We start from the raw sequence: 13,568 nt of genomic DNA, 5'->3' as shown, positions 1-13,568 counted from the left end.
CTAGGGTCACAGCAGTACAACAGAGACCCTGCCATAATCAATGGGGAAATCTATAGTGACGCACAGCACAAGTCGGGGGTATGTCAGGGCGACTTTGGCCCCGCTCCCTGTACAGCGCTAATAATTAGGCCCTAATGATGAATCCAGCTAGGCCCCTCCCAACTCAGCCGGGGGTGGGGGTATGGGTGCTGGCAGATAGAATGGGAGTGCCCGCTGGGTGCAGGGCGTAGCTGATGAAACCACTTAGAGCGATTACACCTTAGTTAATTGTATACACGTGGGCGGGACATGTTGCCGGGCGCTTTATGGATGATGTTTTTATCACTTACTATTGTAGTACATTATTATTCTAATGCCTTACTATTGTAGTGCCTTACTATACACACTGCCCTACTATTGTAGTGCCTTACTATACACACTGCCTTACTATACACACTGCCCTACTATTGTAGTGCCTTACTATACACACTGCCTTACTATACACACTGCCTTACTATACACACTGCCTTACTATACACACTGCCCTACTATTGTAGTGCCTTACTATACACACTGCCTTACTATACACACTGCCTTACTATACACACTGCCTTACTATACACACTGCCTTACTATACACACTGCCCTACTATTGTAGTGCCTTACTATACACACTGCCTTACTATACACACTGCCCTACTATTGTAGTGCCTTACTATACACACTGCCTTACTATACAAACTGCCTTACTCTACACACCGCCTTACTATACACACTGCCTTACTATACACACTGCCTTACTATACACACCGCCTTACTATACACACCGCCTTACTATACACACTGCCTTACTATACACACTGCCTTACTATTGTAGTGCCTTACTATACACACATTGCCTTACTATTGTAGTGCCTTACTATACACACTGCCTTACTATACACACTGCCCTACTATTGTAGTGCCTTACTATACACACTGCCTCACATCTACCTTTTCCTGACCCCCCCCCCCCACCCAAACATGCAGTGTTTAGGGAAAAGAGTAAGTAGTGCCACTAAACTGCCCACTAACTCTCATCAGCCAATTAGGAGTCAGCTTTCATGGGTTTATACAATATATTCCAACAGGAGGCATTATCTTATTGGTCAGCCCCCAATTATGAGCTGATCCAGATCAATTGTCTGGCTACTACTGTGCTTCTTCGTTCTGCCCCTGCCCCCTCGGGGGCATTTCCCCAGCAAGTGGCATCTACATGGGTTAACTCTGTAAGTGCCAGGGAAGGGGCCGCTTAGTATTAAGCACAGGTGCATGCCGCAAACGGTACAGATTTCTATGCTGCCAGTCTGAGAGAGAGAGATGCCTCCGTACATTTCCCTGGCTGGTACGGTAACCGCCCGTAGCAACCAGGCACTGAGTGGCAGGACGCCGCCTGTACAGACATGCCATAAATAATAATAACAGCTACATTTAGCCCAATTACAGTGGCCATTTTTGCCGAAGGTATTCATTCTCCTGCTGTAGCTGCCAAGCCTCTTAAAAGGATAGCAACTTTTCAATTGGTCTTCATTTTTTATAGTTTTTGAAGTATTTGCCTAAGGGAAACACTCTTTCCAGCTTTCAAATGGGGGTCACTGACCCCGGCAGCCAAAACCTATTGCTCTGTGAGGCTCCAGTTTTATTGTTATTGTTACTTTTTATTCCTTATCTTTCTATTTGCCTTCTCTCCTGTTCATATTCCAGTCTCTCTTTCAAACCACTGCCTGGTTGCTAGGTTAAACTCAACCCTAGCAACAAGATAACTGCTGAAATTCCAAACTGGAGAGCTGCTGCTCAAAAAACGGCAAACAATAAAAAAAAAACAAAGACCAATTGCAAATTGTCTCAGAATAGCACCAATCCCAGGGGTAAAGAGGGGTACTAGGGCCAACATGGGCCCCCCCCCTGGGAGTTTTGTATGTTGATCTCTGCTTCTCCAGGTCCGAGGGTGGGTGTGGCCCTAAATTGGCCCCGTAGGCGGGAGTGACCGGGCTGTGATTGGGGAGGGTGGAGTGTGGGAACAAGAGAAAAATATGACTGAGAGGGTAATGACAGCATTTTATAGGCCTAAACCACAAGTTGCTGTTGCTATAACTAAATTAGCCGGCAACTGCTTCATTCTTTTAATGGTACAGGTAGTCAGAACCAGCAGTGCAGGGAAATAGCCAATAGACAGACACCTACCAGCTGCAATAGCAAATACAACTACAGATTAAAGAAATTAAAAATCTAATCATAGATTATACATATTAATGGAAAAATGTTATATTTGTGTTTACTTCCCCTTTAACCACCTATCAGCCATACATGGGAACTTATGAAGTCAGGTCATTGCTCTAGACCCCTATGGGCAGCCGTGAGTTGATGGACGATGACACCCAGCGTGCTTTTGCCCTAAGGATTCTGGGAGTTGTAGTCCATCTGGGGGCACAAAGAGAAGTAACTGGGCCTTAGACTTATCGTTATATTTGTGTTTACTTCCCCTTTAACCACCTATCAGCCATACATGAGAACTTATGAAGTCAGGTCATTGCTCTAGATCCCTATGGGCAGTCATGAGTTGAACACCCAACGTGCTTTTGCCCTAAGGATTCTGGGAGTTGTAGTTCATCTGGGGGCACAAAGAGAAGTAACTGGGCCTTTGACTTATCGTTATATTTGTGTTTACTTCCCCTTTAACCTTCTATCAGCCATACATGAGAACTTATGAAGTCAGGTCATTGCTCTAGATCCCTATGGGCAGTCATGAGTTGAACACCCAACGTGCTTTTGCCCTAAGGATTCTGGGAGTTGTAGTTCATCTGGGGGCACAAAGAGAAGTAACTGGGCCTTTGACTTATCGTTATATTTGTGTTTACTTCCCCTTTAACCTTCTATCAGCCATACATGAGAACTTATGAAGTCAGGTCATTGCTCTAGATCCCTATGGGCAGTCGTGAGTTGATGGACCACAACACCCAGCGTGCTTTTGCCCTAAGGATTCTGGGAGTTGTAGTCCATCTGGGGGCACAACGAGAAGTAACTGGGCCTTAGACTTATAGTTAACTTGTGTAACGTCCCTTTAAAAAAGCACAGCTTGAACCCTGACCAAACAACACCCCCCCACGAGGATTTAAAAGGCCAGTGCTCTATTAAATGTGCCCTTATATGTCGCTCAGTAGCAACCTGTACCCGCTTGACTCCTCTCCAGGCCGCTGTTTATAGTTGGCAGCCGCCGTTTCCGTATGCCCCACCTCATCCAATGTGGGCAGATTTCGCAATCTGAAGTCAAATGGGAAGGATAAATAAAGCGAAGCTTATGGGATGTGCCATTGCAGCCAGGCTGCTACATTGTTTCAGCAGTCAGGCAAAGCAGTGAATGGAAAGGCAGAAAGTGCTGACCGTGGAAGGCTGCATTGTGTTCGGCTGCGGTAACAATGTGCCCATCGGCCTATGGCCAAGGGGGGTTCTGGGAGTTGTAGGTTAGCAACCCGTTAGTAAATAATATCGGTGTTTACACTCAGAGAGCAAACAGAAGTGCAGAGTTGGCAGTTTGGCCCCGGAGAGATGATTTAATCAAACTCCCTGTTTGCTGTTAAGGTGCAAGGTCTAAAGTTCCTTCCTTGTTCCTCAGCTGCCAACCTGGTATTTACAGGGCGGCCGGGAGTTATCGCTGCGTTTCCTTTCACTTCTGGCGCCCGAAGGCCTTGTGATACCTTAGTATATAACTCCCTGCAGCTTGGGGTCCCTCAGGGGGGCAGACGAATGCAATGCCCCCCAGTACTGCCCGCTGCTGGGCCTATGGGCAGCAACACCGCACTGGGGCACATAGTCACCTGCATAGGGTAAACCAGGCACAACTGCCCCCCGTGGGATAGGGACCAATTAGTATATAACTCCCTGCAGCTTTGGGTCCCTCAGGGTGGCAGCCGAATGCAATGCCCCCCAGTACTGCCCATGGGCCTATTGGCAACACTGTGGTGGGGCACATAGTGACCTGCATGGGTTAAACCGGGCACAACTGCCCCCCGTGGGATAGGGACCAATTAGTATATAACTCCCTGCAGCTTTGGGTCCCTCAGGGGGGCAGCCGAATGCAATGCCCCCCAGTACTGCCCATGGGCCTATTGGCAACACTGTGGTGGGGCACATAGTGACCTGCATGGGTTAAACCGGGCACAACTGCCCCCCGTGGGATAGGGACCAATTAGTACGTATGGCTCACTCCCAGCATGCTCTGGGTCACACCTGCTTCTTGGTAAATAAGAACCTGCCGAGGCCGAAGGGAATTTGCATGAAGCAAATAAAATAAATATTTGGTTCCCGGAGAAAACGGTGAGAATGAGCCAAACTGATTAAAGGGAAAATAAACCCTATTGGCCTCTGACCTGGGCATCATGTTGCACCAGGGAACCTCCCAGCATTGGAGCAAAATACACATTGGGGTCCTGCACCCCCCCCCCCCCCCCCGGCATATTGTTTCCACCTATAAACCCAATGCAGAACCGTGATCCTGTAGAACTTTCCATCGCCGCCTCCTTGGCTCTTAATGTTTGTTTTGTGTCCGTGATTTTTCCAAAGAGAAGTCTTAGCGATGCCCTAATGCAACACTCGCCCCATGATAGGAGCATGGGGGGGGGCTCTGTAAGACCCTCTCAGCCTCATATACTAATGGAACAGGCACAAGTGCTCAAACACTAAAGGTCCCCATACACCTTAAGATCTGCTCACTTGGTGTTGGCGGTATCGGGAGAATCCCAATTCGATAGTTTGGCCCTGGGGCAAAACGGGTACAGGCAAAGCCAGTCTGGGGGCCTTACCAACGAGCCGATGTGGTACCCAATCCGACTAGATTTTTAAACCAGGCCCGTCGGTAGTGCCCATACACAGGCCGATTAGCTGCCGAGTTGGTCTAAGAGACCCATATCGGCAGCTAGAATCAGCCCGTGTATGGCCACCTTAAGGGTTGAAACTTGTGCCCCTGGCACCCAGGGGCGTGGGGGCTTGGGGGGAAATTTGTTGAAGTTGCCGCTCCCTGTGCGCCATTGCCCTTAGGGCCTATATACAATTAATTTGCCCCTTGTGGGCTGGGAAGGGGGGCTGTTTGTGCCTCTGGGTACTGGGAATGCCAGGGGGGCTGTAAGGTGCCACAGACAGTCACTATTTATTGGGCTGGGGGGGGGCTGTTTGTGCCTCTGGGTACTGGGAATGCCAGGGGGGCTGTAAGGTGCCACAGACAGTCACTATTTATTGGGCTGGGGGGGCTGTTTGTGCCTCTGGGTACTGGGAATGCCAGGGGGGGCTGTAAGGTGCCACAGACAGTCACTATTTATTGGGCTGGGGGGGCTGTTTGTGCCTCTGGGTACTGGGAATGTCGGGGGGGCTGTAAGGTGCCACAGACAGTCACTATTTATTGGGCTGGGGGGGGCTGTTTGGGCCTATGGGTACTGGGAATGCCAGGGGGGCTGTAAGGTGCCACAGACAGTCACTATTTATTGGGCTGGGGGGCTGTTTGTGCCTCTGGGTACTGGGAATGCCAGGGGGGCTGTAAGGTGCCACAGACAGTCACTATTTATTGGGCTGGGGGGGGCTGTTTGTGCCTCTGGGTACTGGGAATGCCAGGGGGGCTGTAAGGTGCCACAGACAGTCACTATTTATTGGGCTGGGGGGGCTGTTTGTGCCTCTGGGTACTGGGAATGCCAGGGGGGCTGTAAGGTGCCACAGACAGTCACTATTTATTGGGCTGGGGGGCTGTTTGTGCCTCTGGGTACTGGGAATGCCAGGGGGGCTGTAAGGTGCCACAGACAGTCACTATTTATTGGGCTGGGGGGGCTGTTTGTGCCTCTGGGTACTGGGAATGCCAGGGGGGCTGTAAGGGGCCACAGACAGTCACTGTTTATTGGGCTGGGGGTCTGTTTGTGCCTCTGTGTACTGGGAATGCCAGGGGGGCTGTAAGGGGCCACAGACAGTCACTGTTTATTGGGCTGGGGGTCTGTTTGTGCCTCTGGGTACTGGGAATGCCAGGGGGGCTGTAAGGGGCCACAGACAGTCACTGTTTATTGGGCTGGGGGGGGGCTGTTTGTGCCTCTGGGTACTGGGAATGCCAGGGGGGCTGTAAGGGGCCACAGACAGTCACTGTTTATTGGGCTGGGGGGGCTGTTAGGGTCCCTGTGTCCTGAAAATGCCAGGGCCTATTCTGAATACCAGGCCTGGTAAAATCATCTCCGTGACCCAATCAGAGGTCATGCAATCACTTTTCTCTGTTCTCCCTGTGCCGGATTGGGAGCCACAAGGAAGAGGTGTGAGGGTCCGATGCTCAGTTTGGAGGGAACAACACAATAACGATCTCTGCTGCTTAGGGGTAAAGACACACAGAGCTACTTAGTAGCAGCTTCTAAACGCCAGAAAATCCCCTGCTATAGACAATACTGAGAATTGCCTCTGCTAAACACACGTAGAGCTAATTATCAGTAAATGATCAGCATTGTCTGTTTTAGTAGCCGCGACAAGTAGCTGCTACTAGTAGCTCTGTGTGTCTTCATCTGTATTCTGTCCTTACTAAGGCTCTGGGCTGCTGTACAGACTGCCATGTAGATCAGCCCTATGGGGCAAGTAATAGCCCTGAACTCCAACTGTGCATGTTCCAATAGGCGAATGACATCACTGGCAGAGGGGAAAATCGACCAATGAAGATGCGGTTTTGTTATTGCATCATTCCATGTACTGGACATTAAGGGGGTCCCAGTTCTTAAACCAATGATTATCTCAGTCCCTGAAAATGGGCTGTAATCTCCCCCGTCTCTCTGACTTTCCCTGACTCGCTGGCTCGTAGCCACAAGGCCGATCTACACAACATAAATATATCATGAGTGATAGGGGAGAATTAGGTAAGGGGCGAGAAACAGCAGATAATGATTAAGTGTTGAATCACAAGGGAGAACAGAGTCATAAACCCACTCACTGACTTATGGACATTCTGTACTGTCTGGGGGAAACACTATGGCACCTCCTACCCATATGTATAAATACAAATATACAGAGAGGGAATGTTCTGGGCACACAATAAGCTGTACCCCCATACTGTACTGTCTAAGGGAAACACTATGGCACCTCCTACCCATATGTATAAATACAAATATACAGAGAAGGAATGTTCTGGGCACACAATAAGCTGTACCCCCATACTGTACTGTCTAAGGGAAACACTATGGCACCTCCTACCCATATGTATAAATACAAATATACAGAGAAGGAATGTTCTGGGCACACAATAAGCTGTACCCCCATACTGTACTGTCTAAGGGAAACACTATGGCACCCCCTACCCATATGTATAAATACAAATATACAGAGAGGGAATGTTCTGGGCACACAATAAGCTCTACCCCCATACTGTACTGTCTAAGGGAAACACTATGGCACCTCCTACCCATATGTATAAATACAAATATACAGAGAAGGAATGTTCTGGGCACACAATAAGCTGTACCCCCATACTGTACTGTCTAAGGGAAACACTATGGCACCCCCTACCCATATGTATAAATACAAATATACAGAGAGGGAATGTTCTGGGCACACAATAAGCTCTACCCCCATACTGTACTGTCTAAGGGAAACACTATGGCACCTCCTACCCATATGTATAAATACAAATATACAGAGAAGGAATGTTCTGGGCACACAATAAACTGTACCCCCATACTGTACTGTCTGAGGGAAACACTATGGCACCTCCTACCCATATGTATAAATACAAATATACAGAGAAGGAATGTTCTGGGCACACAATAAGCTGTACCCCCATACTGTACTGTCTAAGGGAAACACTATGGCACCCCCTACCCATATGTATAAATACAAATATACAGAGAAGGAATGTTCTGGGCACACAATAAGCTGTACCCCCATACTGTACTGTCTAAGGGAAACACTATGGCACCCCCTACCCATATGTATAAATACAAATATACAGAGAAGGCATGTTCTGGGCACACAATAAGCTGTACCCCCATACTGTACTGTCTAAGGGAATCACTATGGCACCCCCTACCCATATGTATAAATACAAATATACAGAGAAGGAATGTTCTGGGCACACAATAAGCTGTACCCCCATACTGTACTGTCTAAGGGAAACACTATGGCACCCCCTACCCATATGTATAAATACAAATATACAGAGAAGGAATGTTCTAGGCACACAATAAGCTGTACCCCCATACTGTACTGTCTAAGGGAAACACTATGGCACCTCCTACCCATATGTATAAATACAAATATACAGAGAAGGAATGTTCTGGGCACACAATAAGCTGTACCCCCCATACTGTACTGACTAAGGGAAACACTATGGCACCCCCTACCCATATGTATAAATACAAATATACAGAGAAGGAATGTTCTGGGCACACAATAAATAGAAAACAATAATTTATAGCAAGTGTTTTTCCCCTTTAATACAAGACGCTGTAACAAGTCTGGCAGACGCGCGGCTTTACATAATAGAGAAATGAAGCCTTTATAGCCCGGCGCTGAGGAGCCATAACATCTGCATTTATATAACATCCTCATGTTCTGCAGAGCATTAGCCCCCAATAAACAGATGATTACAACTCCCGCATTTTCCCACGTATCTGGCCCTTTAACAGCCTGCGGGGACCCAGGGGAAGCTGAATACAGAATAATAATAATAATAATAGTGAGCGACGATATATAGATATATAGGGCTTGGCTCACTGAGGTGTGTACAGTAAAGGGCCACGGGTGGTTAAAATGCGCCCTTTGCCCAGATTAAACAGGAAACAGTGGGGGGTCATTAACAGGGTTCATTAATTCTCCAAAGCTGCACTTACAACTACAACTCCCAGCATCCTCTGGCAGCCCTTTCATTAATATTACTAACATTTATTTATAAAGCGCCAACACATGGGAGTTGTAGTTCAGCCAGTTGCAAGCTGCAGCCCAAACTTAACAAAACCAGGGTCCCTGAATGCACCCCATTTAAATACCCCCGGGGGGGGGGGGCACCTAGCAGTGCCCGCCCCCCTCCCTTCCGCAGAGGGTCTATTTCGGTCCCTGGGCTCAGGGGAAGTGGTAATTACTCATTACCGACTCAGCAAGACCCATAGGGAAGAGGAAGAGACCGGTGTGGGCACATTGCTGGCATCTATAGGGGCACCCATTGGGGCTAGTACGTTCCTGGCAGTAGGAGCCGCCTAATGCCACCCCCACCCATAGGGGCACAAAGTGCTACATTATTCATTGGGCACCTGTGGAACCCGATCTGGGCTATAAATACGCAGGGACAGCAGGTACCCAGGCTCCTGTTACAGCAGGGCACACAGTGGGCACCCAGGCTGGCACAGTACTTACCATGGCAGGCTTCTTCCCAGGGGCCCCCGGGGCACTTAGCAGCTGCCCCCCATAGCGCTGCTCCCAGTAGCACTGAGAGTCCCAGTCTGACAGCCGGGGATCACATTGCGCTGTGCGCTCTGCTGGGAGTGGAACAGCTGGGAGTGTCGGGGGGGGGGAGGGGGCGGGGATCCGGCTGATTGGCAGGAGGTGAGGGCCCCGCCCCCCTAAGACTGTCACAGCCAGTTGTCCTTGGGCTGCTTGTGTGACACCTTTTTGCGAGTGACATAATGGCCCGCAGGGGGTGGTGGGAAATGTAGGCGGGGAAGGGATACTGTAAGGATTTATGGAATCAAAAGCCTCAGCACAAACAACACCCCCCCCCCACACACACACAGTACAGGTGCGCTGCCCCAAAAGCTTACACCTTCCCGACATTCCTCCTATATTTGCTGTCTGTGTTGCTCCTTGTTTATCTGTTTAGATACCATTTAGATTGTAAGCTCTTCTGTTATAGCTGGTAACTACTGTATATCCTTGGTGCATACCATTTAGATTGTAAGCTCTTCTGTTATAGCTGGTAACTACTGTATATCCTTGGTGCATGCCATTTAGATTGTAAGCTCTTCCGTTATAGCCAATGACTATATCGCTAGTGTGTACCATTTAGATTGTAAGCTCTTCTGTTATAGCTGGTAACTACTGTATATCCTTGGTGCATGCCATTTAGATTGTAAGCTCTTCTGTTATAGCCAATGACTATATCGCTAGTGTGTACCATTTAGATTGTAAGCTCTTTTGTTATAGCCAATGACTATATCGCTAGTGTGTACCATTTAGATTGTAAGCTCTTCTGTTATAGCCAATAACTATATCCCTGGTGGGTATCATTTAGAGTGTAAGCTCTTCTATCATAGCCGGTAACTATAGTGTGTGCCATTTAGATTGTAAGCTCTTCTGTTATAGCTGATAACTATATCCCTGGTGTGTACCATTTAGATTGTAAGCTCTTCTATCATAGCCGGTAACTATAGTGTGTGCCATTTAGATTGTAAGCTCTTCTGTTATAGCTGATAACTATATCCCTGGTGTGTACCATTTAGATTGTAAGCTCTTCTATCATAGCCGGTAACTATAGTGTGTGCCATTTAGATTGTAAGCTCTTCTGTTATAGTGATAACTATATCCCTGGTGTGTACCATTTAGATTGTAAGCTCTTCTATCATAGCCGGTAACTATAGTGTGCCATTTAGATTGTAAGCTCTTCTGTTATAGCTGATAACTATATCCCTGGTGTGTACCACTTAGATTGTTAGCTCTTCTGTTACAGCTGATAATATATCCCTGATGCGTACTATTTAGATTGTAAGCTCTTCTGTTATGGCCAATAACTATATCCCTGGTGCATACCATTTAGATTGTAAGCTCTTCTGTTATGGCCAATAACTATATCCCTGGTGCGTACCATTTAGATTGTAAGCTCTTCTGTTATGGCCAATAACTATATCCCTGGTGCATACCATTTAGATTGTAAGCTCTTCTTTTATAGTCAATAACTAAACCCCTGGTGGGTACCATTTAGATTGTAAGCTCTTCTGCACAGAAATAGTGCACTTAATACTTAGCCTTCCTGCCCAATTCGTCCCTAGGGGGCGCCACTACTGTCTCATAAATGGCTGATGGGGGGACTGGGAAAAACGTGTGAAACATTCCATTTCCAATGAAGACTCGATGCTTCACACGGAAAGAGCACATCTTGGCACCGGCCGGCGGGTCTGGGTTGGGCTGGGGCGTTGGGCCGGGGCGCAGAACAGAATAATACCAGGTGCCAGAGTTACGTAAATAACCGAAGGGAACATTTATTTTAACAACAGGCTACAAAGCTTGGGACCAGATGTTTCAATGGAGCACAAAGCAAGTTGGAAATAAACTGCCTCCCCCTGGGGCTGCTTATTGGTACGGCCCGGGCAGGTGCTTGTCCTCCCTCTCTGCCCCAGAACCTCAGGTCCCCAAGCTGAATGGGTCCAGTTTCACTGCAACTTTGTTGCTCTACTGATTAAGGTTGGACCTGATTATTACTGAGTCCGTGTGTTCTTATTGCCTGGATGGGTCCGAGCAGGGTGGGACCTCTGAACAGCATGATGCAGGTCTGGACAGATATATAGAAACATTGGGGTAACAGTCACCCCGCTATAGTTCCAGGGGTACCCAGGGCACAAATAAGCACTCACCCCAAATCCCCCCCTAACTGGCCTTCAGGCTGGGCCCCCTTAGCCCATAACAAGGTTACAGATATATAGAAACATTGGGGTAACAGTCACCCCGCTATAGTTCCAGGGGTACCCAGGGCACAAATAAGCACTCACCCCAAATCCCCCCCTAACTGGCCTTCAGGCTGGGCCCCCTTAGCCCATAACAAGGTTACAGATATATAGAAACATTGGGGTAACAGTCACCCCGCTATAGTTCCAGGGGTACCCAGGGCACAAATAAGCACTCACCCCAAATCCCCCCCTAACTGGCCTTCAGGCTGGGCCCCCTTAGCCCATAACAAGGTTACAGATATATAGAAACATTGGGGTAACAGTCACCCCGCTATAGTTCCAGGGGTACCCAGGGCACAAATAAGCACTCACCCCAAATCCCCCCCTAACTGGCCTTCAGGCTGGGCCCCCTTAGCCCATAACAAGGTTACAGATATATAGAAACATTGGGGTAACAGTCACCCCGCTATAGTTCCAGGGGTACCCAGGGCACAAATAAGCACTCACCCCAAATCCCCCCCTAACTGGCCTTCAGGCTGGGCCCCCTTAGCCCATAAAATCATTAAAACAAAATGTTACTTTTCATAAATAGGACAAAACGCCGTTTTAACTCAAATTCCCACAGGAAAATCAAACGTGAGTGTTAGTAAATAAAATACTTGTAGCGCAACTTTGTCTCATCATTGAGTTGAGAGAATGTTACAGAGACAACAAAGAGCTGTAAGTCTGTGTTATTGTTACACAAATCTTGTATTTTCTCACTTTAAACACACAAACTTTCCCTTTGAGTGATATTTATAGAGCAAGTTATAACAGTGTCACCGCATTCCTTGCCCCAAAGGCAAAACCCAGAGATCTCTCCCAGCCAGTCCCCCCCTCATTGGCTCAGCTGAACTTCACTGTGTCCTTCAGCCAATCACATGCAGTGAAAGGGAGATCATTCTGATTGGTTGTTTCCCTTGCATCTAATTATTTGATTTGTCTGTGTGCCAGTGGGGTGAGTGTTACCCCAATGTTTCTATATATCTGTAACCTTGTTATGGGCTAAGGGGGCCCAGCCTGAAGGCCAGTTAGGGGGGGATTTGGGGTGAGTGCTTATTTGTGCCCTGGGTACCCCTGGAACTATAGCGGGGTGACTGTTACCCCAATGTTTCTATATATCTGTAACCTTGTTATGGGCTAAGGGGGCCCAGCCTGAAGGCCAGTTAGGGGGGATTTGGGGTGAGTGCTTATTTGTGCCCTGGGTACCCCTGGAACTATAGCAGGGTGACTGTTACCCCAATGTTTCTATATATCTGTAACCTTGTTATGGGCTAAGGGGGCCCAGCCTGAAGGCCAGTTAGGGGGGGATTTGGGGTGAGTGCTTATTTGTGCCCTGGGTACCCCTGGAACTATAGTGGGGTGACTGTTACCCCAATGTTTCTATATATCTGTAACCTTGTTATGGGCTAAGGGGGCCCAGCCTGAAGGCCAGTTAGGGGGGGATTTGGGGTGAGTGCTTATTTGTGCCCTGGGTACCCCTGGAACTATAGCGGGGTGACTGTTACCCCAATGTTTCTATATATCTGTAACCTTGTTATGGGCTAAGGGGGCCCAGCCTGAAGGCCAGTTAGGGGGGATTTGGGGTGAGTGCTTATTTGTGCCCTGGGTACCCCTGGAACTATAGCGGGGTGACTGTTACCCCAACGTTTCTATATATCTGTAACCTTGTTATGTCCCCTTTAATATTAGGGATGGGGGAACGGATCCAGAATGAAACATGAGCGGCTCAATAGCAGAACACACACGGGCACAGTTTATTTGTGCTTCCAGCCAGAGTAATTAGATGTAGAGAAATTAAGGCCGGCGCAGATATTTGGGTTGGATAAATTCATTAGAGTAAGGCGGAACATGTGTTCCATATAATTCTGATTAGATTTAGGGAAAAGAGATATTTCTGGCAAAACAATTAGA

At 48.0% G+C, this 13,568-nt stretch overlaps 1 protein-coding gene across 6 annotated transcripts in view; it reads right to left on the bottom strand.

Annotated features, from left to right (window-relative positions):
- Nucleotides 1-9,502, bottom strand: part of mical2 (microtubule associated monooxygenase, calponin and LIM domain containing 2) — a 111,010-nt gene extending 101,508 nt beyond the window's left edge. For 3 of the 6 annotated variants that reach the window (XR_004222192.1, XM_031900402.1, XM_031900401.1), the window contains exon 1: nt 9,373-9,502. The gene's annotated coding sequence lies outside the window, so the exon portion shown is untranslated. The remainder of the gene's footprint in view (nt 1-9,372) is intronic. The other 3 variants (XM_031900403.1, XM_031900405.1, XM_031900404.1) reach the window with 2 other exon arrangements.
- Nucleotides 9,503-13,568: the final 4,066 nt, after the last annotated feature.

Source organism: Xenopus tropicalis, chromosome 4 (genome assembly GCF_000004195.4).
Source record: "Xenopus tropicalis strain Nigerian chromosome 4, UCB_Xtro_10.0, whole genome shotgun sequence".
NCBI classification, from domain to species: Eukaryota; Metazoa; Chordata; class Amphibia; order Anura; family Pipidae; genus Xenopus; species Xenopus tropicalis.
Note: the sequence above shows the minus strand (reverse complement) of the source record. Positions and strands in the feature narration are given on the sequence as shown.